The sequence below is a fragment of the Thermobia domestica genome, chromosome 9, assembly GCF_964235325.1.
Source record: "Thermobia domestica chromosome 9, izTheDome1.hap1.1, whole genome shotgun sequence".
NCBI lineage: Eukaryota > Metazoa > Arthropoda > Insecta > Zygentoma > Lepismatidae > Thermobia > Thermobia domestica.
The window spans coordinates 284629911-284656006 of NC_137462.1; the positions used below are offsets into that span (position 1 = coordinate 284629911).

Here is a 26096-nt window from a genome sequence, read left to right on the forward strand (position 1 = left end):
TCATTTGGATTCTTCCGTTCGAGTCCAGATACATCCCTTGTTATTAAAATTAATTTTCAAGTTTATGAGTAAATTGTACTTTAAGATGCATTAAAGTGCTTTTTTCGTGATTTTTGTTGATGCAGCGATGTGGATAAATATTTTTTCTACGATGCCCCTGGTGTGCCCTCTTTATATTTGTCATTGGGCTTATAAAATATGTTTTTTTTCAAAGAAATTGAAGAGGGGTATTTTAAGATATTCAAGGTCAAATGTTAAGGCCTTGATGAAACTTGATATATAAGCTCCTTTCTAGTAACTTTATTAAAGATATCGTAGTCTGGAACAAAACGTAGAATATTTAGAATTTTTGGTGCGCATCTTGCGGGAAGGGAGAGAAAGAGGGGAAGGAAAAGGTTAAAAACGAAAAAGGGGGTAAAAAGTAATGCAAAATTATAATATCTTACGAGGTGAGGTGATATATAGAATACTGTCTCTTTCAGCAGCGACTCTTATGTAAGACGTGGGTCTACAACTTAGCGTGTATCCAAACGACACGAATCTCACCGGGGATCGATGTTAGGAAGGTTAAACTTAATATATAAGTCCTTCTAGGTAAATTCATCAAGGACATAATAGTCTGGAAAATACTGTAGTAGGCTTATATTTAATTTTTTGGGGTTTGGATCCTAGGGCGGGGTTCAATGAAGAGTGGTTTATACTTTATGTCAAAAATAAAATATTTCAGGAAGGAGAAATTAAGTTCAAGTATACCTTGAGACACTTCTCATAACTATATTTCCCTGTACACACCGGGCATTTCAGCTAGTATTTCATAAATGAATGTCAATGCTCACATGTATAAGTCTAAATATTACCATTCTATATTGGTGCTGAGTTTCAGTTTTTTGTTTAAATCTCGTGTACAGGCCTGCCGAATAAAGTTTCATTCCATTTTGTTATGTATCATGAAGATGGAGACATATTTCTGAGCCTACACTTACTTACCTAATAATGACCTAACCACAATTTGTAAATTGAAAATGCACTAAAGAGAGTTTGCGAAAAGATCTTTTCTATTACTCAACACATGCCGTTTAAATATGACATATACCTAGGCAGTGGCGTACCGAAGGGGGGAGGGTTGTAACCCCTCCCATTGAGTCTTTCATATACTACAGAAGGTCAGTTCACCTAAGGTGGTCAATTTTACAGAGCTGTTGACGAGCACAGCGTAGGAGAAGGAACCAGAAGTCAGTAGCCCGTAAATTCAGTAGTGAGTCACGTACACCGCTGTGGAAGTTGTTGTGCTGATCAACTAGTATGTCTGTTAAAGTGGCACCTTATTGCGAAGGTCACATATGTGCACTTTCCGATGCAAAATGCAATGAGTCACTAATTGTGAAAATGTGTGCGGCAAGCAGCAACAATATCAGCAGGCGTGCAGTATGAAGGGTAATAGCGCTGTAAAAGCACCGGCTCTAAATATCAAGTCATGAGAGTGAAGAAGAAACGGGCCTGTCCACCCAGGAAACCACGCGTTGTGAGAAACATCAGGGCAGCAGTTATGAAGAAGAACCCACACACCCAAAGGAACCTTGCCATCTCATGCAGGAAGTCACAGAGCACAGTCTGTCGCATCATAAAGGACAATTTGAAAATTAAAAAAAAAAAAAAAGAAAAGAAAAAAAAAGAAAAGACATAAGGCGATGGGTCATAAGTTATCACCAAGGCACATTCAAGAGAGATTCAAGAAAGTTGTATGAACAGTACCTTTCAGATGACAATTGGTAGTGGGTTGTCACTCTGAATGAAGCATGGATCTACCTTGACGACACCAATAAGCGCAGGGCCATTTTTTATTCATGGTTTCTGCGCCAGTGGGAAGTTGCCAATGCATCGTGTGAATTCCGAGGACAAGGTAAATGCAGCCTACTTTCAAACTAACATCATGGAGCCCTTATACAGAACGCACATCCCACAGTTGTATGGCAGGGACACCCAGAAGATGTGAATCCGCATGGACAAAGCATCCAGTCACAATGGTCGCAGTTCTGTCGCGTATTATCGGCGTATGGCCACGGATACTGGTGTGTCTGTTATACCCTTCTCGTTCAAACCTGTGGAGTCACCAGATGCGTAGCCAATGGATTTCTGCGCCTTTGGCCTTCTGAAACAAGGACTCACACAAAGGCGTCCCACTACCATAGAGGGCTCTGGAAAGCTTGTCAAGCGGTGTGGTCTACCATTCCCCTCATACACCTTCTACGCGCAATGCTTCAGTGTCAATTGCGTTGCAGGGCGATAGTCCAGGCTCGTGGCTGCCACATCGAGCACAACCGTTGGTGGAGGAAGGGCTTGTCTGAGCAGGTGAGCGCACAAACTTTGGCCATCTTAGGTGAATTGGATTCTGTATGGAAATGGAAAGCAGTTTTATTTAAATCTTGGAAAAGAAACATTCCCTGTGTGTAAGAGGTTAATCTATACATATGACGATACATCACTCCAAATGTTTAGAAAATATTAACTGGCAGAGTATATAGTTGTCCTGGGGGGCAAGAAAACGAAAGGATTTTTACTGAAATTAAAAATTGTAGTATGTTGGCACGTACTCTACGCAGGAATTTACTTCGGAGGAGAGGTCCAAATTCAATGTGAAGATAAATTATTTTCAAATTTGTAAAATCACCCCTAATATTAGACTAAATTTACAGAAAAGTGGTAATTTCGGGTTGTTCGGACTACGACGACACCCCCTGAGCACGTCCCTGGTAGTGTGTCATTTCTATCGATTTGAGTTCATCTACAGAAGTAATTGTGCAAACGTAACCGAAGCTCGAAGAAACTGTATAAACGATTGCTTAAGGCACGAGAAGAAGTGAAAATTTATTCTACAAAATAGGAAAATAATAATATTAATAATAATGTATTTGTTATGTTTCCCCTCCTATTGTATATTTCTTGCTACGCCTATGTACCTAAGTATAATTCAATCGTTTTATTACTTTTTAGTACTTTCATTGATTACGAACACCAGTCACAAGGATAATATGTATTGTTCGCAATCGATGAAATTAGTGTTGCCCATGAGGCAAGAAATGCCCATGAGAAATGAGAGTCTTCAGATTTTGACTAAAATTTGTATGGTGGTAGATACGAGAAGTGCATTTTTATGTTCAAGATGAAACGAAACACATGGAAATACTGTACTTTTTGACGAGCTTCAAGAAACCCAGTCCCAACGAATTTCACGAGTCTGGTAGGCAACAATAATTCATCCATAACCGTAGGACGTGAAACTCAAAGATTTCATTTCATTTCATTAAGGTTCTAATCCTTGATTTTTCTCACTTTTATATTTATCATAATCTATTATTTTTTAATTACTAGCTTCGTTTATTCAATATCGACGGATATATTAGTGGTGGGCTAAGGTTTATTTTAAGATAGCTTGCATCTGCCTCGTAGCAGTATTTCCAGCCATAGAACTATTTATTTCCAGACTTTTGGTAAAAAATTCCCTTTTTTCCTTCTAAAATTTGCCTTTTATTTCCTTCTCTTCTATTGGCTACATTAGAACGAACATACCAGATTCTGGAAGCCTCATCCTTGACCTACACAACGCACTATAAAAAGTTTCTCTTTGATAATTAGGGACACTACAATTCAGGTCTTATAGTATACCATATTACATAATTTTAAGGATAATAGTGACTTTCTAGGTAAAATGACATAGTTTTTTTTTTTAATTACATGCTAATATGAGAGATATTATCATGATACTAGCTAAATATATTAGTGGTGGGCCAGAAGTTACTTTAAAGTTGTTTGCGTCTGTCTGATAGCAATGTTGCCAGCTACAAAAAATGTGAATTCTAATTTTTTGTGAAAAATTTGAGAAATTTATACTTCCCCCCTATTATTTCAGTGTCGTTGGCTATATTCAAACCAACGCACAACTGTCTGAAATCATTTTTGGCCTACAAAACGCACCATAGAGCACTATTGAATAATTAGGGAAGCCGGTGAACCACCATGTATGCTGATTTTTGCTTCTGACGCGTAAGAAGTGCCAAAATTTCATGTGTATTATGAGAGAGAATTTTTTCTTTCTCTCTTTGTATGGTAGCCAGCGACTTCAGGTTTTTACTGTACCTTGTCAACATACTAAAGAATTCTTTTTAGGTGACTTGAACCCATGTGGCTTCAGTGTTGCCAGCTAGAAAAATCATCAAATTCGGCTAGGGATTCTTTTTAAATTTCACTCCTACATTTTTTTCAATAATCCCTCCCGTTTGCAACACTGCAATCTAACTTACACCAATATGGAGCCATGTCCCTCTTCTAAAATACAAGACGTAAACGATATCAATCGGGCTAACAGTGTTTGGGCAATAAATCATTAACTGAAAGTCTACGAAAACCCCAAAATCGATTTTGTCCCGAAAGGGTTAATGAGATATGCGCGCCAAAGATTTCTTGCACTAATTTAACGTGAGCCCCTCCCCCCAACTTTCTGGGCTGGTTCAGAGAATGAATGCTCCACATTTTACTGTCTGCGGGCTGGATGGGCTACCAAATTTCAGCTTTCGCTCTCCCATAGTTAATGAGGTATGAGCGCCGAAAATTTAGGGGCTAACTTCACCAGAGCCTCCCAACTTTCTAATCTAGTCGAGATAAAGATCCACAGACTAACAAATTTCATCTTTTGGGCCAATATAGTTAATAAAGTGTGAAACCAAAGATTTGGGGCGCTAACTTAACGTGAGCCCTTAACTTTTTCAGCAAGTTGAGATAATGAGTGTATCAGGTAGTACACTTCATGGGCCTTCCAACCCATTATTATTTAGCATTTGGGGCACTCAAGGAACACAGATACAGGGTCTGTAAATGTGAAAATGAAAATGAGAGATTTAAGTTTTATGTCCGACTGTCATCCCGGGTAGATTAAACGAGACGGAGATGATGAGAATAAATACAATGGTGAAATGAAAAAGTTGTGGGAAAGAGGAACTCCGAAAAAATCCCTCACACACAGTGTTTGTTCACCACAAACCCCACTTGGCGCAAGTTGGTATAGAACGCGTGCCCACATCATGTGTGAACCCTCTGCCACTAAGCCACCGCGGCCCAGAAGTCTTCGTGACGAAACACATAGGCGTATACCTACGTGTAATTTGTTCGTAGCGGGAATTTCTGTTATGATATAAGTTAATTACAAACAATGAAAAACCGAAAATGTAATGTGGACAATCTCGAACAAGCAATAAACAATCTGCAGGGCTGAATTCAATATTATTTTATACCAGTATAATACATGGCTCTACAACACGAAACTAAAAGATGTAAAGTTCTAGAACAATCCCCCCTCCTCTTCCAAGAGTCCAAATTAAGAAAGTGCTGTTTTTATTGTCCGTTCACTCTAGGATGGAAAATTGTTTACAAACAATTGTAGTGCGAGCGTCAAAACCTTGCTTCTCACCCCTACATGCTTAATTCACGGTTGCCATGCACATGAATCGCCGAACCGAATGTAGCTACTTCTGCACAGTCGTGGACCAATTAGTAATACCACATAAATTGCTGCATTTGAGATGACTGCGACGTTAATAGCATGACAAATCGATTATGTAAAACAATCTTACATACAATGTTCACTCAATTTTGTACAAATGTTCTTGTTCGAAAGTGTGAGAAAGCCTTGTACGCCTGGCAATATTGTGTAGTTGCAGTTTGTATTGTAAACAATAAACAGAGACACCAAAGACCGTTAGGTTCGCTGAACAGCATTGTTTTTATCATAAGGCGACAGAAACGTATTGTGCAGATTGTAAACAGGGACTGGAAATTTCGATGCGATTATAGGTGGCCACATGTTGCCTGTTGGTTAAGGCTTGCAATGTTGCAAACTACTGTGTCTAGAATTTCATACTAATTTACTGTGTCTAGAATTTCATACTAATTGAATGATCTTTGAGAAGGATTAGTATGATGCAGTAATTATATTTACTAACAACCATAGACTTAAAGTATTAGGAAATAAAGCATGCTGCTGTAAGAAGAATATAATACACATTGAATTACGTGTTCAAAGTACAGTATAAAGCGAATTCTAACATGTAAACATTTTAAAGTAGTACACATTTGTCCTGTTTGGATTCCCTTACCAGACACTGTCCAACCAGTGGCGGATCCAGGACGGACTTCCTGGGGGGGGGGCGGTGGGTTGTAATACTGCTACTTACAGCTACTTTTAAGAGCTTCAAACTCTAGGATAGGTTTTATTTATATGCAAAATAAGAAAGTTTCCTATTCTGAGGGGGGGGGGCGATCGGCCCGATCGCCACCTTTGGATCCGCTCCGTGCTCAACACAAAAAAGGCATTAAAATATGTAGATCGAGCGTGGGTATGAACCCGGCTCTGCTTCGTATTCCTTATTAAGGTTTTCCTCAGTCCCACGAGGTGAATGCCTAGATGGTATCTTCTGTAAGGCCAGAATTGGGCCAAACACTAATGACTGATCCTCCAGAATTGGTGGGAGATATATTCCGCCAGAATATTATGTTGCCAACACTTTCGCAAATATTGTGGTGATGCGTTCCGATATCCTTTTTTCGTTTTATGGCTCCTTAAATTCGTTATGAAGTAAATATAGAAGTGCTTCTTTCATTCTCTTTCTTTCTTCTCATCTTGCTCGTCCTCGCTCTCTTTTCCCCACCTTCTTAAAATCTGAATACTATCCTCCTGTAAGACTGTTTCTCTCCACGGCCCAAGGTTTAAAGATACCAACCTGATATGGTTAACTATTAGCAGAACTGTACCAATAAATTCACATTAGAGACAGCGCCGTAACTTCGAGTTTTTCTGGGGGGCAAGCATTAATATGTGTATTTGGGCCTCCTAGATAAAGTTGTTTTTCTAATTCTTGGGCTCCCCTCTTTTTATCGTTCTCTTGCTCTTTATGGGCCCTCCCTCACGATAAGGTTTGCGGGCCCGTTACTTACGCCCCTGAACCCGTTGCATACATGACAAATTAATTAAGGGGACAATATTGACAAATTTCAAAGCCACACGAATAAACGTTATTTCTAGGGCCCCTAATAGTAGACATTTTTTACTCAAATGAGCTTACGACTCATTTTTGTTTTATTTACTTTTTGTGTGCTGCTTTGTTTATGTAATGTAGTGAACCGTTTGATGCTTCATTTATATTTTCATGTTCGCATCGTATAAAAGTATAAAAACAGCCATAACTCGAGAACAAAACATCGGATCGAAATCGGGTAAAAGAGAATATCCATAATTTTTAGTCACAGATTCCATTAGTGCACAATCGGATATAGTGCAGTGGCGGCGCAAGGATGATGCCAAAGAAAATGGAATATTCCTTCGAGTATTTTATGAAACGTTGAATGAGAGAAATGAACAACAATCAAGATGTCAACAATTACAAATAATAGTATGGTGAAAGCTGTCAACTTGGCCACCTCTCTAAGTTGGCCACCTGCTTATCTTGGCCTAGTTCGTCTTGAACTTACATTTTCCCATAAGACCTTCGTTACTTACTACTCTATAAGTTGGCCACCTGTCTATCTTGGAAGTTGGCCACACTGAAGCAATGTTTATCCTATGATGATAATGATAAATTTACCTGCGTGTCTTGACCACGCAAAATACCGTTTTGTTATTTTTCTTAACTCTTTCGTATTCCCATATGAGAAGCAGATGTTCTGTATTTGTAACTGAAGAAAAGAAGCAAGGATTCGTGCGATTTGCTCTTGGAGGTCAATGACCAGAAGACTACCCTGATAAAGGGGTGGTGAAGGAAGATGTGACAGGAATTCAGGAAATGTTTGTACGTATTTGTTTACCCTGTCTGTTAGCTGCCGGAAAATTCTCAAGATTAAAAACTAACCATCTCAGTTGTCAACTATAGGCAGCTGTCGGCTTGTGAAAAGATAGCGAAGTTTTTGGTATATGAATTCCCTCAAGATTTTCTCAAAACATCTTTTGCTCCGAGAGAAACACTTCTAGCTCATGAACTAGAGGTAGTTAACTACAATATTAGAATGTGCATATCTGCCAAAAAGAATAAAACAAATACGTCTAGAATGAACCACCATTCAGTAACAACTTAAAAGAAGTCATATAAATTGCATATGAATTTCTAAATTTATAACTTAGCTTTTCTCTGAACAACCCAGTGTGCTATAATATCAATTTCAATAAACTGCGTACATACGCTTCTATTTCATGGTTCTTTGCGTTATTGTGTTTTCAATCCGAATAATTCAATGTACCAGACTAGTTTTCAGGAAGAGAAAAGTATGCACACATACTATAGTAATATTTTCTAGTACTGTATATTTTTTGTGATTACTCTATATACATTATTTATAAGTAGCTGTCGTGCCACTGCTTATTAAAATTTTACAATCAAGTAATACTAGAAATCATATTCTAAAAATACACCATCACACTTGTTTTCTGTGAGTTGGCCACTTTTCGATGGAACCTATGGTGGCCAATATAGACAGGTTTCACTGATCTTTCAAGTTACAAGAACACTTAGAATTCGAAAGAAAGAGAGAGACACATGTGTGAGTGATTTATTTTGTCTCAGTGCAGAATAAACTCTCAGAGGAAGAATTTAAATGAAACGAAGTCTTTAACGTATCAGAATTAAATCCTCTAGGCTAATGATGACGCATGATAAATGAACGGCTTTCTGTGCAAGTTACGAGTGTGTGAAGATGAAAAAATGACTCTGATTCAGATTAGGTTTAAAACGACTGTGCATAGGACAGTCAGGCGGCATGTAAAGAAACATATCATGCAGTATTCAAAAATGCAAAAATCATTTGTGATGAACGAATGTACAAGGGATTCTCCATATGATACAGGGATTCCCAAACATTGCGTGAATACATATTAGGCAAAAGTAAGCTGCGATCAACGGTTTCCTCCCCGTAATATGTAATTCCGATGAATAGGATACTTCACTGCACAGATGCAACAAAATGGACAAAATACGACATGTTCACACATTGCCTAATGATACAAAGAAATGCGCTGGGACAGTATACTTGATTTATCCGTGAGACGAATCTTCTTCCAGGGATACTTTCGAGGACCTTTTCTCCTCCCCTGAAATCGGCAAACCACCCCTTACCACTGAACTATGAAAAATTATATTGCTATTGTGAATATATCAAAATAGCGTCCTAGTGTAGATAACTTATTTTGATTTTGTCACTGCTCGCAGTAGAAGAAAGCTCGTAGGAATTACGTTCAAAAAATGGGGGAAATCTTTCTTCGATGCTCTGATGTACGTTGGAGCTGGATGGAATACATACACGGAAGAAAGAGAATGTGAGACTTTTGCGTACACGTAGCAGCACGTACGTAGCGCATAGTACTTTCACTAAGGGCATGATGCCTTGCTCGCACACTATGGAAATACCGTCCTTTGTGTGCCAATTGCGAGTGGCTCGCAAAAGGCTGTCTTGCAGTTTTGTTGTGGAATGGCGTCAATTAGCGTGACAATGTTCTAGTAGGCATCTACGCAACTTGTGAGTGATATACATAGTCCGATGCTCTGCTGTTACGTCTGGAAGTGCTGTATAACAGGATAAGAAGTGTTGCGCTCAACGATAGAGGGTTATGTCGATCACGTTCGTGTAAAAGTGTAGACATCGGTGTTTAAGCAAAATTTATTGTGTTAATATGTATACGCCTGCGCAATGACAGATTACCCTGTCCACGAGATGACCGATAAGCATCTTCTTTATAAAGAAACAAGGGGAAATAACCCATAGGCGACGCGTTTATATTGTGACCGTCACCCTCAAAGGAGAGTAACTTTCCCAGAATTTTTTCACGCCTCCAGAGAGATAGGGTCTTTTCAATTCACCCTACGTGAAATCGGAGGAAATCGGACTATGTGGGCAGTTGAATTTGAATACAGGGTACTGGGAGTGATCAGAGACGGCTCTAAAACTAACAGTAGTCACGTGTTGGGCGTAAAAATCCACGTGCCACTCTATTGAACGATCAGCAGCAGAGATTTTGTGTGAGCGTGCGGTGAGGTATAGTGGATAATTTTGTGATAGGACTGCATTTATTACCGACCCGCCTGTGTAGGAGTACGCATCTTTTATTTTAACGTAATGTTCTCCCAAAATTGTTAGAACACGTGGCCTTGAACATAAGACATCAGATGTGATCCCAGCATGATAGAGCACCTGCACATTTTTACAGGAATATGCAGACGTATCTAAATGAAACATTCCCAGATCGTTGAATTTGAAGAGAAGGACCTGTGTTATGACCACTCCGTTCACCATACCTCACGCCCCTTGATTTCTTTTTTTAAGGGGGGGTATGAAACACTTTTTCAACCACGACAGCCGAAGAACTTGTTACTCGAGTTAATATAGTTGCGGCAGTCATCCCCGAAATTATAGGTGTGCTTGACCGCACGCGAAAAAATTCCTTCGCCGATGTCATCTTTGCAATGCGGTCAACGTCGACAGTATCAGACTGTGAACTGTTATTCCTCATAGCTGTCTCGTGTACACATACTGCATTGCACAAATACTGCAAGGTACCTCTGTGTATTTCACAGTTATCCTACTTTGGACGAAACAAAATAAATCAGTAGTTTGAAACTGCATTTCTTTGTATCATTGTACAACTTGCGCAATAGCTTGTGTTTCGTCAAATTTTCATTGCTTCTCTGCGTATTACGAGGAAGAAATCTTTTAATGCAACTTACTTTCGCCCATATTGTGTTCACATAATTTTTGGGAGTCACTGTTCTCACGTGAAGAATCCTTTGTATTCCTGTTCATCATGCGTGATATTTGCCACCTGACTGTCTTCTGCAGAGTCGTTATAAACCTAATCTGGATCAAAGTTATTTTTTTCAATTTTCCCACACTCTTAACTTGAACAGGAAAAAGTTCATTTTTCATCCGTTACCATTAGCCTAGAATATATAAGTGAAATGTTAAAGACTTCTTTCCATTTAAATTCTTCCTCCGAGAGTTTATTCTTTGCTGAGACAAAATAGATCAATCACACATGTGTATCTCTCTTTCTTTTGAATTCTAAGTGTTCTAATTTCAACGATGTACTATTATTTTTGATTGTTGAAATATTGTACTTGATTATTATACATTTTCCTTATTCAACGTTTGATAAAATACTCGAAGGTATACTCCACTATCTTTGGGAGTCATCCTTACATCGCCCCCGTACTACATCCGATTGTACACGAATTCAATCTACGGCTAAAAATAATGAACATTGCGTAATCATTGTATGTTACTTATGTAGCTCATGGGGGAGCAAGCGAGGCACGTGCCCCGGGCTTGTGGTTGGAGGGGAGCCTAAAAGGGAGGTTATATATTAGTATTTTTCTTGCCGGTATTTAATAATTTTCATCAGAGTGCGAGATTATGAAATCGAAGTGGGAGGAGACTGGAGGATAGAAGAGAAAAAAACTATCCGCGTTTCTGGTGAGGACTGACTGGCGCAGACTACCAAAACTAGTCATAAGTTGTCAAATTAACAGTTGTGCATCGTGGGAGATGATAGTGATTCTGAGTTGAGGTGTGAAATTTTACTCGAAACCGGGGGCTGTTCGTATTCATATCTCAGATGGGGCACGGAATGGGGCGATATATGAAAATAAGGTTGCTGTGAAGTTTTCCGCAGGGTTGGTAAAAGTGAGACTAAGATTTTCGAAACACTTGATATATATATATATCAAGACTTGGCAATTTCAAGTTTCATCCCCCCCCCAATCTTGTAATGCTTTACGCCACTGACCTCACTCCACACTTGATAGTTGTTAAAAGTAGGATAAATACGTTGCGCTCCAACTACAGAAGAGAGCACATCAAAGTGAGAAAAAGGAAATTAAGTGGTTCTGCCGCTCATGAAATTTACATGCCAAAGTTATGGTACTACAGGGGTGTAGCCAGCAGGCTTATCTAGGGGGGTCGTTTTTGAGGAGAGACAGCTACAATGTACAAAATCCCAAAAAATGTGTTACACCTATAAGTAAAAAAGTTTGTAAACAGAACGCTGCAGCCTAGCTGTCGCGCACCTAATCCTACATTTCCCCACTCCCTTTTCCGCGACGATGATGTTTTACAGTGTTGCAATCTGCAGGGAGCGGAATGGTCTGAGGATTTTCTACGACATTTGAGTGTAAAAGCTGTATGTTGACTGTGCCAGTTTGTACCAATGAAAAAATAATAACAAAAAGAGAAATTTTCCTTTCAGAAGGCGTGAAGGGATCGCCCCGTCGGAAAGCGTCACTGCTTACAGTGTATCCATGAGGTAGAGTGCACAGGCCCGGCCCATGAATTAATAATATGAGGCCCGACCCGAGTTAGAAATATGTTTTAGCATTTAGGCCAGACCCCATGTGATAATCAAATGAGCCCGAAATAAGCCCGAATTACAAAAACTTAACAATTAAGGCAAAATTGTATTTTTTTATTTGCAACAATTAAATGTTTAATTTGCAGTTTAAAAGCTTTCATGATTCAGAACCAACAAGGAAATAAAGGTTATCCTTTACATTTAGTTAACTATGAATTCTCTTTTTAAAAAAGTCATTATATAAATGCTCATATAACATAAACTGACATTGTCTTGAAAAAAAAAAAAAAAAAAAAACAAGACACGTTCTCAATGCTCTTGTTCTTTAATTCAGTGTAAGAAGCAGTATTTTCACTCAGACAAGCTACGCATATTTATTTCTGTTACTTTAAGTTGTTTTTTTTTTTTCTATTACACAGCTTTTCTCTCAATTGCACAGTGATTTTAAGTGTAGGCGTCTCAAGTTACAAATTTAGGTGTACGTTAAAAGTTCTCCAGAAAATAAAGTTGTATTATGCCCGAAAAGGTCCAGAGAAATATTATTGTTTATTTAAAAATTTACGGCCCGGGCCCGGCCCTAGGCCCGAGCTCGTGCAGACCTCTACCACGAGGTTGCTTACCTACTAAAAAAAAAAAAAAAAAAAAAAAAAGTAAGTTTCGGACTTTAAACATTTTAGCAGGTGATATTTGTTGTAGCATAAGTTTGCTGAGTTAGTATCACTGGAACTTTCAAAGCCAGACAAGTGGATGGAAGAGTAGTGGGGAGGAAGGCGGAATACGAAGTGCTCCGTAGCGATCTGCGCATCTTGGTTTGAAACTTGTCGAGTTATAGAGATTTTGAGGGCTGAAAAAACGGAATTTTTTTGTTTCCGTCCGAAAATCTAAACTGTTTTTTTTAAGTTTTTTTCTTCAAAAATATTATGTACCAGGTATTTTTTATTATACTTAACCAAGAACTACTGCCCCGAAGCAAACGTTATACCTTTGTGTAAAACTATTTCAATCCAAGTCCTTGTACACAGAACCTATCTACATAAGACTGATTTTTTTTTTAATTTCATTTAATTTCTTTAAAATTTCCTGACAAAAATATTTATTTATTATTCGTGACTAAAAAACATTATAATTATTTTATTAACAGCTATATATCACTTCCTGTTTTACACCAAGTGGAAAAAAAGCGAATAAAATTCAAACTGAAAAACTGAATTAAAACGTGGTTTTTCACCATATTTTCCAACTGATAAAAAAAATGTGTTTTTTAAAACACTCAGTTTACGGCGATAGTTTTGTAGCAATATTTATAGTACCTTGTTGAAACGTTTGTCTTCAAACTGTCAAATATAAAACAGGGGCGGATCCAGGACGGACTTCTGGGGATCGGTGGGTTATAATACTGCTACTTAGAGCTACCTTTAAGAGCTTCAAACTCTGGGATGGGTTTTATTTATATATAAAATAAGAAATCTTCATCTTCTGGTGGTTATTGCTCCTCTGGATCAGCTTCTTATATAAAATCACAGTAAATCGTGTAATCTGCTGTTACAAATAAGTGTATATACAGTATATATATATATGTCGAAGTTCATTTGTTTGTTATGAGTTTATATTTACACAAATCTAAAGAAAAATTACACAAAATATTATAATTTCTGTGGAATAATTTAGTTCCATTATCTAAACCATTTCCATCCAATTTGGACATGTTAACGTGGGAGACCCGGGTTCGATTCCCAGTGGGAACTAATGCGGTTCGGATTCCACGTTAATCAGTAGGTCCACGTCTCATATAGCCTCGCTGCTGAACGGGACGTTAAACTCAAAATCAACTCAACCAATTTGAAAGTGATCCGCACAGGAGCACTAGATCAATCAATTGTAGTAGATGTGGTAGCAACATGTGCATTTGGTCATTCCTTACACAGAAGATACACCATATTATTTTTCAATCGGTAAATAATTTAACGTAAATTATTAATTATATGTAAACTTTGTTATATTTAAATGGCTGGAGCAATATAATTTTACGATGATGTTCTAAAAACTGGTCGTTTAGGAGGTCCAGGAAATCATTTGGGGGACTGGCCCCGACGCCCTCCTCCTACACCCCTGTGGTATTACGATTAACTTTAATTTTTATCGGATCAGGAAGAAACACGTGTAAGCAAAAGCAACCTAGATGAACTCAGCAGTGATGAAGAGCCTGATGAGTCATCTCCACAGATAATTAAAATAAAATATTATTGCAACTAGTTTTATTTTCACACTTATTCCTGTATACTCGCATGTAGAATTAAGAGACCTCGATGGTCACTACTAGTTGGTAGCAATCATATTGTCTTACCATTCGACTCTTCACGGTCTCCGTCCTCCACATTTCTCAAACAACTTCTAGTAAGTTGAACAGCATGTTGGTGCGTGTGTGGGCAAAAAATTCTTCCAACATACATGATGAGACAAATCTTTCATGAATGTTGGTCATGCAAGTGTGTACATGTATGGGCCGCTTTTTGCTTCAAAATAAGTGTTCAGGGGAGGACGCCGAGATTTCTCCTGGTGTGATTCGTGCCACTTAGACGTTATATTGATTCCCTGCGCTTTTAGGCGTAGTTTCAAAATAAATTTACATGCTCATGTTGCAGGTTTTTTGCTGCGGACTGCACAAAATGTACCTATAACCTATCAATAAGGAAGCAAAAATCATTTATGAAAGTCGATTTGTTTGACTTTGCGTTTTAAATGAAAGTGAAAAACACAATGAAATTATAAAACTAAATTCAGACACCATTATACAATTTGTAGTATAGCAATAAATTTGCCACTGTGCATCCAGTTAGGTAAATCAGAGTATCACAGTAGATTATGATTTTCAATTTTTAAATTATTCTAATGTATTAGCATTGTTCGTTTAAAAAAAAAATATACAGTAGGAAGTGGAAAATCCGAACTAATTGGGACCGCAGGTAATTCGGATATTCAAATTGTTTGGATTTTCGAAAATAACCAGGAAAATGCCATTTATTCTTACATATACTGTAAGATATGCTCTTTTATCGACACAGTGGTTATACAATACATACAGTAATTACAATACCGTACTTAAGGCTACTTACATTTAATGTTTTTAGAGAACCTGCTCGTACACTTAAATTACACTGTTATTTTAACTCACACTTAACACTTAACTTGTATACGCGTAAGGGAAAATAAAAATGTGCATGACAAACAATTACATATACTATACCGTGGAGTATACTTTGCGCCCGTAGATTTAGCGCCCACATATAATATCGTGCACTTAGCGCCCAGAAAATATTTGATGCTTATCAGTGTGCTAGGGTTGACCAAAGAGAGAACTAGTTTTTATGTATAAATGTAATTTCGTACTCATATCTATCCCCATCCCCTCTCTTTTCACAACTAAAGAACAAGGAGTTTTCACTTGAAAGATCCTGCTATTCTTGCTGCACAATTGTCATGTCACTTTTAAAACCCCTTAGGCAAGTTGAAAGAAATGTGTTCTCTTCTTTCTCTTCTGCTCACCACCGTCAGCTCTAACACTCTGACTTTTCATGTACATCTGTAATTACGTACAATTTAATTACGACGAGCATTACCATATCATCTATGAGATTTTCATATGTGGATGTGAATTCATGTTCTAGTGTTATTTTAAAATTTATATAGTTTTAAATAATAATAATTACACGCACCTTAATGCAAATACTACGAGTACTGCATCAAAAACAGCAATTATTTATGCACGTTACATAACTTCATTTCCTATCGTAAATACAGGGTGTCAGGGGGCAAAATTCAACTGCCAAAATTTGGTGGGTAATTCTTTATATCAAATGAAAATAAAACGTACTAATAAACATGTGTCATAAAACGACTCCTTTCAGTGTTATAAGCCGCCCTAAACGCAATCAATTACATTTTAAACCCTAGTTTGAAAATAATGGAACATATCGCAAGTAGTTAAAGAAATCCGGCAAGAACTAGTATTTACTCTATCTAAATATCCATACAAGGATACACTTTTAACCCTAGGACTACCAGGTGGGTCCATTGCACTCGCACGCATACTTTCTTTAATAATTACTAAGGCTTAGTAAGTATTGAGATTCTATGACATTTCCCTGGTTGTGTTCTTGTGTTGTGTTATTTAAGTTGTTTTTTTTTATTTCCGTGAGTCAAGTGATAGTTTTTAAAATTTATAGCATTGGGTACCGAGTGGGTCCATTAAACTCCAGCCCTAATGCAGAAATATGAGGATGGATTCAGTATAGATTGAGATTGTGGCTCGTAGTAAAGTTAACGATCTGATAATCTTCTAACTGTTCTAATGAAGTCAGATATAACATATTACAACTTTATATGTTATTATGTAGTTTGATTGATTTAATTATTTGCAATTTTGCTTATTTTAGTAGCAGCTTTTCTTTATTTATTCACTTATATAAGTCTCTTGTCAGAAGCATAGTTGTTGCTTTTGTCTATCAAACTGTATTAATTTTCCATTGTATGCAGTTGCGTATTCAGTGGCAGTTTCCGGCCAAGCCACAACATTTTTAAAAGTTGCTAGAATAAAACCTAAATTTGCGCTTTCAGTCTCCATATTGACCACACACACACACAAAAAAAGAAGAACAAGTTTTCCGGAGTAGGACACTGACCCCCCCCTCATAGAAATCGTGGCTTTGCCACTGATTGTATGTACAGTTTTGTTTATTATTAGTGTGTTTTGACTATTGCACGTGGTATAGGCCTATTAACAGATCACTAACAATACACGTCACTGTTGATGGTAGAGGAATATTTTTGGTAAATCAATAAACGATGAAGAAACTGATTCCCGACAGACGATAAGATATTAGCAGACTTATATACAAATGCAACTGAAGTTTCTTGTTCAGGTACCGATATTGAAATGAGACGTTGAGTAGTTTTCTTAACCAGAGGATTGGTTAGAAGTTTGAAGCGTAGCACCTATAGCTAATGCAAAAGGCAAAACTCCGGAGAAAAGCGATCCTACAAGGGCTGCCTTATGTTTTGATGCCAACATCGGCGCTATTAGAATACCTGATGACGAATTGTTCCTAATTCGTGAAATTGCAGATTCTTCACACACTCTGCAATATAATTTTATTCTTATATACAATATGACTGTAGACGAACAACTTCTCATTTTTTGGGTGCTCTGTCTCTTTTGACAATATATACCCAGTTAGATCACCCATTGCAAAACACAATGCACAACTATATCCAAAAGTGGTCACTTCTAGAGCGGAGGAAAATACTCAAAGTTATCATATATTACAACTCAACAAAATCAGACGTTCACACTAACAATCATATGGTTCGCCGTTACACCACAAAACAATGAACAAAATGGCCTATGACAGTATTTTACATAACTGATGTAAGTGGACTCAACACTTATGGTATTGTGTCATCAAAGCGTAATTTCAAACGAGAAACAAACATTAAAAAGTTTGAAATGCCGTAAATTCTTCATTTCGTCTGGTTAGCAGTTCGCCAACGTTGAGAAGAAATCACGGAGAATAGAAGCTTCCCAGTATACTGAAGATGAACAGCCTAAAAAAAAGTCTCTCCAGCAAAGAGGAAGCACAAAACAAGAACTTTCTGCCTCAAATGTAAGCTATATGAATGTACTGACATGTAATATTTTCCAAGTGTAACATTCCGATTTTGATAAAAAAAATTTCAGGTAGATATTACACATGAAATAAACATACGTGTTTTTTTCTTTTCTGGGGAAAACTGTTTTAAGGGGTAAAAGCCCCCACCCAAAATTTGGAGAAATTTGAGGCCGGAAAGACAAGAAGAAGAAGAAGAAGTTAGTCGAAGTGAATGAAATTGTTCACAGATATTATAAACGTTAAATGATGGAATATGTGTTTCGTACTTTCCCGGGGAAAATGGTTGGGTGGGGCACAGACCCCTTCAAACCTTTGATCTCGAAATATCAAAAGCGCTAATAACAGTACGTTAAACATGCCTAAAGGACATGGAGAATTGTAAGGAAATTTTGGGTAGGGACAATATTGAAAAAATAAATGAACACTTCTTTCTTATTTCCTGCAGAAAAAATGTTTTTAGGGGCAAAAGTCTCCACCGAAAATTTTGAAATTGGCGACCGAAAGGCATGAAGAAGTAGACCGGAATGAACGAAATTGTGTGCATATATTGTAGACGTAAAATGACAGAATATTGTGTCGCATTTTTCTGGAAAAGATGGTTGGGTGGGGTACAGACCCCTTCAAACATTTAATCACGATTTATCAAAGTGTTCATTAGTATAGTGAAAAGTACCTAAAAGGACATGGAGAATTGTAACGAAACTGGGTTTAGAGACAATATGCAAAAAAAATATACGAATACGTGTTTTTAGTTTCTTCGGAAAAACTGTGGTGTGACTAAAGTCCCTCCGAAAAAGAAGTAATTATTACCGCAGAAGCGCAGGTAGTTTTCATAGGAAAATACGACACGTATTCTTTCATTTTACGTCTACAATATTTGTGGACATTTTCATTTATTACAGTATATTTCTTTCTGGGCTCGTGGAGTTGAATTTCGTATTTTTAGGAGGGGGGCCCTTTGTCACACTTTTGTTTTTCTGCACACAATCATTTATTTTTTTTTCTTTTATTTCTTTCTTTCTTTCTTTCTTTATTTTTGCGTACTGTTCCTACACAAACTATCGTTGCAATTATGTCCAACCGTTTTTCCCAGGAAAATACGAAACATCTATTCCTTCGTTTTATGTTTATAGCATCTGTGCACAATATTATTCACTTCGGTTCACTTCTTGCCTTTCGGGACTCAAATTTCAAAATTTTGGGTGGGGGCTTTTGCCCCCTAAAACTGTTTTTCCGCTGAAAAGAAAAAAACGTGCATTCGTTTATTTCATGTGTAATATCTACCTGCTAAATTTTATCAAAATCGGAGTGTTACACTTGGGAAGTGTTACATGTGAGAACAGCAGAATTGTATGAGAAGAGTCTTTGGGAATTTATACTGAAATTATACTGTCGTTACAATCCAATAAAACAATTACCTGTGAATAATTAATTTTTAAATTTTGTTACGCAGAAATAAATTTCCTTCTTGTAAATTTTAATATTATATTTCTGAATAGTGTTTTACTTCATAATAAAACGTTTCTTTTGCGAAAAAAGAAAAGGTTTGTATTTAGTTTTACGTTCCATGGTTTTGCCGGGTCGGCTAAGGAAGACTTGAATTTACTGACTATAGTGGAACCCGAACCACTTTGGTCACTCAATGCTCTCCCACCAGGAATCGAACCTTGAACCTCATACGCCAAAGGCTTGCGTGCTTGCCACTAGACCAGCGGGGAGGGATAAAACAAACAAATATTGGAATATGTAAATTAAATTCACAACCAGACGTGGCTAGTGAGGGAAGTCGTAAGCTAAAGCGTTCCAGACAAGTCACACGAACACGACGTACACACTGCAGCAGTTGGGACTGGCGAATTTTTACAGGGAGAATGAGAAAGTCCGATTTCTATGGAATGGTGGACGGATTTGTTTTCCTTCTCTCTGACAAGGGTCAGAAGGGATGAATTACTTACAGCAAATCGTACCAGAAGAAACTGAAGAATTCCTCATTTATTTTGATCAACATTACGTATCAGGTAGTCTCTGGAGTATGCGACTTTCATCTTATGGTGATCTTACGATTCGATTTCTTTGCTAGCCTCTTTTGTTTCCTCGCAACATACCCGCTCATATAGCAACATTACAGAAAGAGACACGAACAAGTAAATTGACAGAAGCTTCGAATTTGAAATTCCAAAAGGTTGAACCTGTTCATCCTTCCTTGTGGATGGACATTGCAAAAGGATGAGGCCATGGTTTCAACTGCATCGAACAAGAGTAGCGAGATGAATTACCGAAGAAGAGGGTAAAATGGAAGACGATTAGCCTTCAAAGGCGCTTGTTCAACTTAGTGATGGATTATTCTCAAGGAAACACCATACTTGTTCAATATCTGATTGGAATTGATTACTGCATAAGGCTGTAACTTTAGGGTATAATGTGTACAATAAGGTTCGTAGAGCGATTAACTTATTGGTTCGTAAAGTAACGTTCTTTTTATTCGAGAACGTTACGTTGTTTTCAGTGCTTGTAGTGTATGATATCAATTGTTTAACTATATACATTTATATTACGCATAAAGTTGTGAAATATGTATCAGACTTAATGCGGCTAGCTTATTAGATTTTTTTTTCTGAAACTGTGTAATACCATATGATAATTTGACTTTTTTTCTTTTTTGGTATCGAAACCGATGTTGTTATATAGTCAGAGTTACCATATGTCAGGTTTTTACCGGGACAGTCCCGGTTTGAAAGCTCTTGAAATGAAATGAAATCTTTGAATTTTACATCCCACGATTAAGGAGATAGGAGTAGGATAGAGAAGACGGTGATTGTGAGAATGAATGAAATGGTGGAATGAAGAAAGTGAGAGGAAACGAGAGAACCCCGAGTTTATACATGCACGCAACGTCTGACTACCACAAAGCCCATTTGACGCAAGATGGGATAAAACCAGGGATCCCATGAACCAGATGTGAGTGTTTCTACCACTGAACCACCGTGACCTCCATGAAGACTCTTATCCCGGTGTTTCGCCAGTTTACATTTTGTCCCGGTTCTCAGTCGTGAGAATATGTTCACTGTTTTTTGTATGCCTTATCCTCATTGCGGTATTCTAGATTACGTCTGTTTTACATAGTTTTCACATTAAAAGCTAAATATGTAACCTTAGTTTATAGTACATTTAAATATTGTAGAGCATTGCATACCACGGAGTAGTTACATACATGCATATATATATATATATATATATATATATATATATATATATATATATATATATATATATATATATATATATAAAACTACGTTTCTGCGATTCACCCTTTCCCCCGGAGGTTATGATTCATTGAAGCGTCATAATCAGTGCTATTGGCTGGTCTCTCTGTCTCTCTCTCCCTCTTCATAACAGTTTTACTTAGTGGACGCTAAGTACATGGAACATGGATGTGAGAAAATAACAAGAATTAACGACCTGTGGAAAGAGTGGTAAAATGAACTGGACATCCCTGATTGTGAGATAAAATCAACATAAAATTCCTTCTGTGAGCCAGAAACACTGGGCGCTAAGTCTACGGGCGCTACATGCACGGAACCATACTATACATGTGCTTTTGTAAAAACACTGACTTCACAAAACGCCGATGGACAACCCTACTTTCTTTTTTTTAATTTCTTCGCTAAGACAAAATGTAACAAGCTTCAAGGGACCACGTTCGGATTTTTGAAGTTTCCGAGTTCTTGACGTTCGGATTATCAACGTGCTACTGTACTTCATTTTATATTACAAACATTCTTCATTTGCTGTAGGCAGGAGATGGGTCCTCCTTGTGTTCCGAATCCCTTCCTCGAAATTCCGATATTTCTGTAAATTTTCTCTATTTTTTAAGGACGGTATTACAAATTTTAATACAATTTGTCCTCATTGGGATTGGGAAAGAACCAAGATTGGCAAAGATTTATATGAGTTACTGTATCCGTAGAACTTTCTTAAGGTAGTTATTAATTTAGGATTTTGTTTCCTTCTATTTCTTAATAATATTCCTTGAAATATGCTTGAATATCTAAAAGGAAAAATGAAAAGTATACTGGATTTAAAATGGTATCATTGCTCCCAGTATGGTATCACTGCTGCTCAGACATTTTCCCCGATGTCTCTTTGCAAGGTTGTTTCAGTGAGTGAGAAGCCCACAGCCACATGCGTGCGTCGCTTTCAAGTGGATTTGTTTCAGCCGCGTTGAGACTTATTTCTTGTCTCTGTACAGTCTGTTTGACGGAAATAGAACTTTTCTTCCCGTTTTGAAAAATAACTTTATTTTAAAATTTGACTATACCACTTTTGCTATTAACCAAGCTGTCTCTGACCCTATTATTTGTATATTTTTCTTCAACATGAAATGTATATTAGTTCTTATTAATAAGGAAATTCTAAACCTGTGTTCTTTCAATTTGAAAGGGTAGACAGTGTCTCAATGTCTCATAGCACTCTACGCTACTGCTAAAAATGAAAGGTGATTGACCTCCTCTTTAATGATGATTGATTACTACGTTATAGTTATTGCACCCTTCTGAGGGTAATAGACATACGTATAGATCATGGTCCCTAAGTTCCACTTCCGAGGCTGTATTTCGATTGCATTGAGTTCATTTTGAGTTTTACGGTTCTTTTTGCAGCTACGTTAGGACTTACTGATTAAGGTAAAATACGACCACAGGAGCTCCCGCTGGAAATTGAACCAAGATCTCTCACTTAAAAGGCGCGTGTTAGCCAGGAAGGTATTTCGATTTCGTGTGCGAGCAGTTCTAATAATAGGTTCATGTCTCATATGGTCAATGTGTTGAAAAGGAACTTTCTCTTAGGTTATGATAATATAGTTAAATTAGTAGTGCAAGCTTATACCTTGCAGCAGAGCATGAATAACACATTTATTTCATGCAGACAGTTTTAATTTTTACCTTTCTTTTGGGAATAATTCGTATCCTTTTTAGTGGCAGCAGGTAGGCCAGGTAGGCAGGAGCCTACCCCAAAATTTTGAGATTATATAAACGCTAAAAGATACAATAAAGAGTAAATATGTTTTTCACTATTTATATTAATGGTAGGTAATTATTTAACATATAGCATCAACTACTACTGTTAAAGTAATTTCCTATTGTTATTAATCAATCAAATGCATATATGTATTCATAAGCTAGGGAGCGGGCCTACCCAAAAATTAAAATCCTAAACCCGCCCCTGATCCTTTTCTTATTTTTATGCTCGGAAAACTTGAATTTGCTTTGCTTTTTAGCCTTATGTTGAGAGAGGTTGATTAAAATAGCAAACTTGTATTATATTTGGTCTAGGAATTAATTCGTGCGGTTGGTACGCACACATTGAAGCTGTAGTACAAACACAAAATACATAAATACCTTAAGAAAAATATTGTCAATCGCTAGCCACCACTTTCGCCCATCTGTCAGGCAATGTACGGATTCCGTGGCGAAAGAAGTCCTCATCCTTGGAAGCGATCCAGTCAGAGACCCATGTTTCGATATCTTCTGAAGTAGTATACCGCTGTCCAATCAAATCGTTGTTCATGCAATCGAACAAGTAGTAGTCCGAAGGAGCAACGTCTGGTGAATACGGCGGGTGAGGTAAAACTTCCCATCCGACATTTTCTAAATAGGTTTTGACCGGTTTTGCGACATGTGGGCGAGCGTTATCATGTTGAACAATAAGTTTATCATGTCTGTTCTCCCATTCTGGTCGTGTTCTGGCCAGAGCTTGCTTCAAACGCATTAATTGTCGTCGATAACGTTCTCCATTCATAGTTTCACCCGGTTGCAGCAGCTCATAGTACACCACACCTTTCATATCCCACCATATGCACAGCATAACCTTTGCACAGTGAATATCTCGTTTTGGTTGTGATGGACCTGGTTCACCTGGTTTCACCCAGGCCTTTTTTCGTTTAGGGTTCTCGTAATGGATCCACTTCTCATCACCCGTAATACTTCAATGCAGAAACCCCTTTCTGCTCTGTCGTTGAAGCAGCAATTCGCAAATGGTTTTTCGTCTTTCAACGTCTCTGTCTTTCAATTCATGTGGAACCCAATGTGACATCTTTTGAATCATTCCCATGGCTTTCAAGCGTTTGGAGACTGTTGTTTGATCAACGCCTAATGCTGCTGCAAGTTGTTCCTGCGTTTGACACGAATCCTGCTCGAGCAATGCTGTCAATTCTTCGTCTTGAAAGTTTTTTGGCTGTCCAGCTCGCTCTTGGTCTGCCAAGCCGAAATCACCACTTCTAAACCGTGCAAACCACTTCTGACACGTTCGCTCAGCTAGAGCATGGTCACCATACACTTCCACCAAAATACGATGACTTTCAGTCGCACTTTTCTGCATGTTAAAGTAATGCAGCAGGACACCCCGCAAAAACACTTTATCAGGCACAAATTGCGCCATGTTCACTTAACTACAAACTGGTGTTGTTGACGCTTTAATCCACTGCCCTATACTACGAACGATACGCGATGACAGGGATTTGCAACACATGTGTGGATACACGGAACTGTGGGACGCTCCGTTCGTTGCGCCATCTCTTCTCCACCCGCACGAATTAATTCCTAGACCAAATATTCTACTAGTTCTTAGTTCCCCAGTGCGTTTTGTTCATAACATATGCAATTAATAATGTGAAATTTCGAGTATTGGTTACAACCTTCCTGGTACAGATAAATTCATGGAGTTAAGTTACTTACTCATATAGTAATTGCAGAAATTTTCTACGGAAACTTCCATCTTTCTCTCTTAAAACATGAACAACAAATTTACGATATCATATGGTATACATCGTTGAGATATATAAGTATCAAAAGAAATGTTTCTTCTAGTAATAAAAACTGTATAAATAACATGATAATGTGAAGTACCAAAGATGTACTCTTTATTAAAATAATATTAATAATAATTAAATCATTCAAAAAACACTATTATTTAACTTTTGTGATTCATTGAATATATATATATATATATTTACTCTTTGACTTGTGATAAAAACGCATAAAGTAATAGTACATTTTTTTCATTGTTCTAACGACACAACCTTATTTCATACTTTCAATAGTTGCTTTACACAAAATACTAAATAAAAATCATATACCTCAGTAGTCCTGCCTATGATTTTGTAAAATAAAGTATTTTTTTCAAAACTAAATCCTGGTAAATGAAAAAACAAAATACTTATAGGTTTAACTTTAAGTTAGTTGTTGCAGGTTGAGTTTCGACAAGTTATAACAGTGTGCGAATTACCAGGGGGAGATGAGGGGGAAATCACCCTCTGAAGAATTGGATGTCTCCCATAAGCTTTGAAGTTACCCATGTTACCGTTAAATTTCTCGAATGTGCTCTTTATCCTCCCTGTAAAATTTCCTTTAATTCGCACACTGTGTTATATCATCGTAGAGGGAACTTTTTGTTTAGATGCCTTTGTATTCCAACAATGAATGCCATGTAATGTGATAGATTTGCTAACGACTGCATGGGAGCTCGCTTTGAAAATTTCAGTAATTTCTATATGACATGTATATCAGGATTAGTTCAGGTATTTTACTGTTTGGTTGTTCTAATGTATTCGTTTACTTTGAACTTTGTATTAATTTTTCTTCATTTTATTAATTCAGCCGTATTAATAATTTATAAAATTGTTTTATTTTAAGATTGGAAGCCCAACCCACGGAAGTATCAAACATGTGTTCAAACAACTTTCTGCAATGCTGTTTCTTATCATCATTCAGGAATTGGGTGGTAGGAAGAGCGGTACCCGATTTAGGTTTCATACTTTCGAAAGTTTTGTGTATATTAATATTAGTACAGAATACACACATGCATAACGAGAGGGAAGGTGGTTATAGCTTCAACGTGGAAAGTTATAATGAGGTTGGTATACAGTGACACGGAGCGAAAATAGTAGAAAATTCATAGCTTCAACAACAAATTCAAAAATTTAAACTGAAGAATTGCATACCTAATTACTATTACACTGAACTTTACATAAACATTAGAAGTGTGATTTAACTATTAAA

The 26096-nt window shown here is 37.3% G+C and overlaps 1 long non-coding RNA gene across 1 annotated transcript; it reads left to right on the forward strand.

Moving 5' to 3' along the window:
• The first annotated feature begins 1143 nt into the window (after positions 1–1143).
• LOC145694271 (uncharacterized) lies at positions 1144–26096 on the forward strand. The gene is made up of 2 exons (XR_014132993.1): positions 1144–2349; positions 25731–26096. It is a non-coding gene; the product is annotated as an uncharacterized LOC145694271 (long non-coding RNA).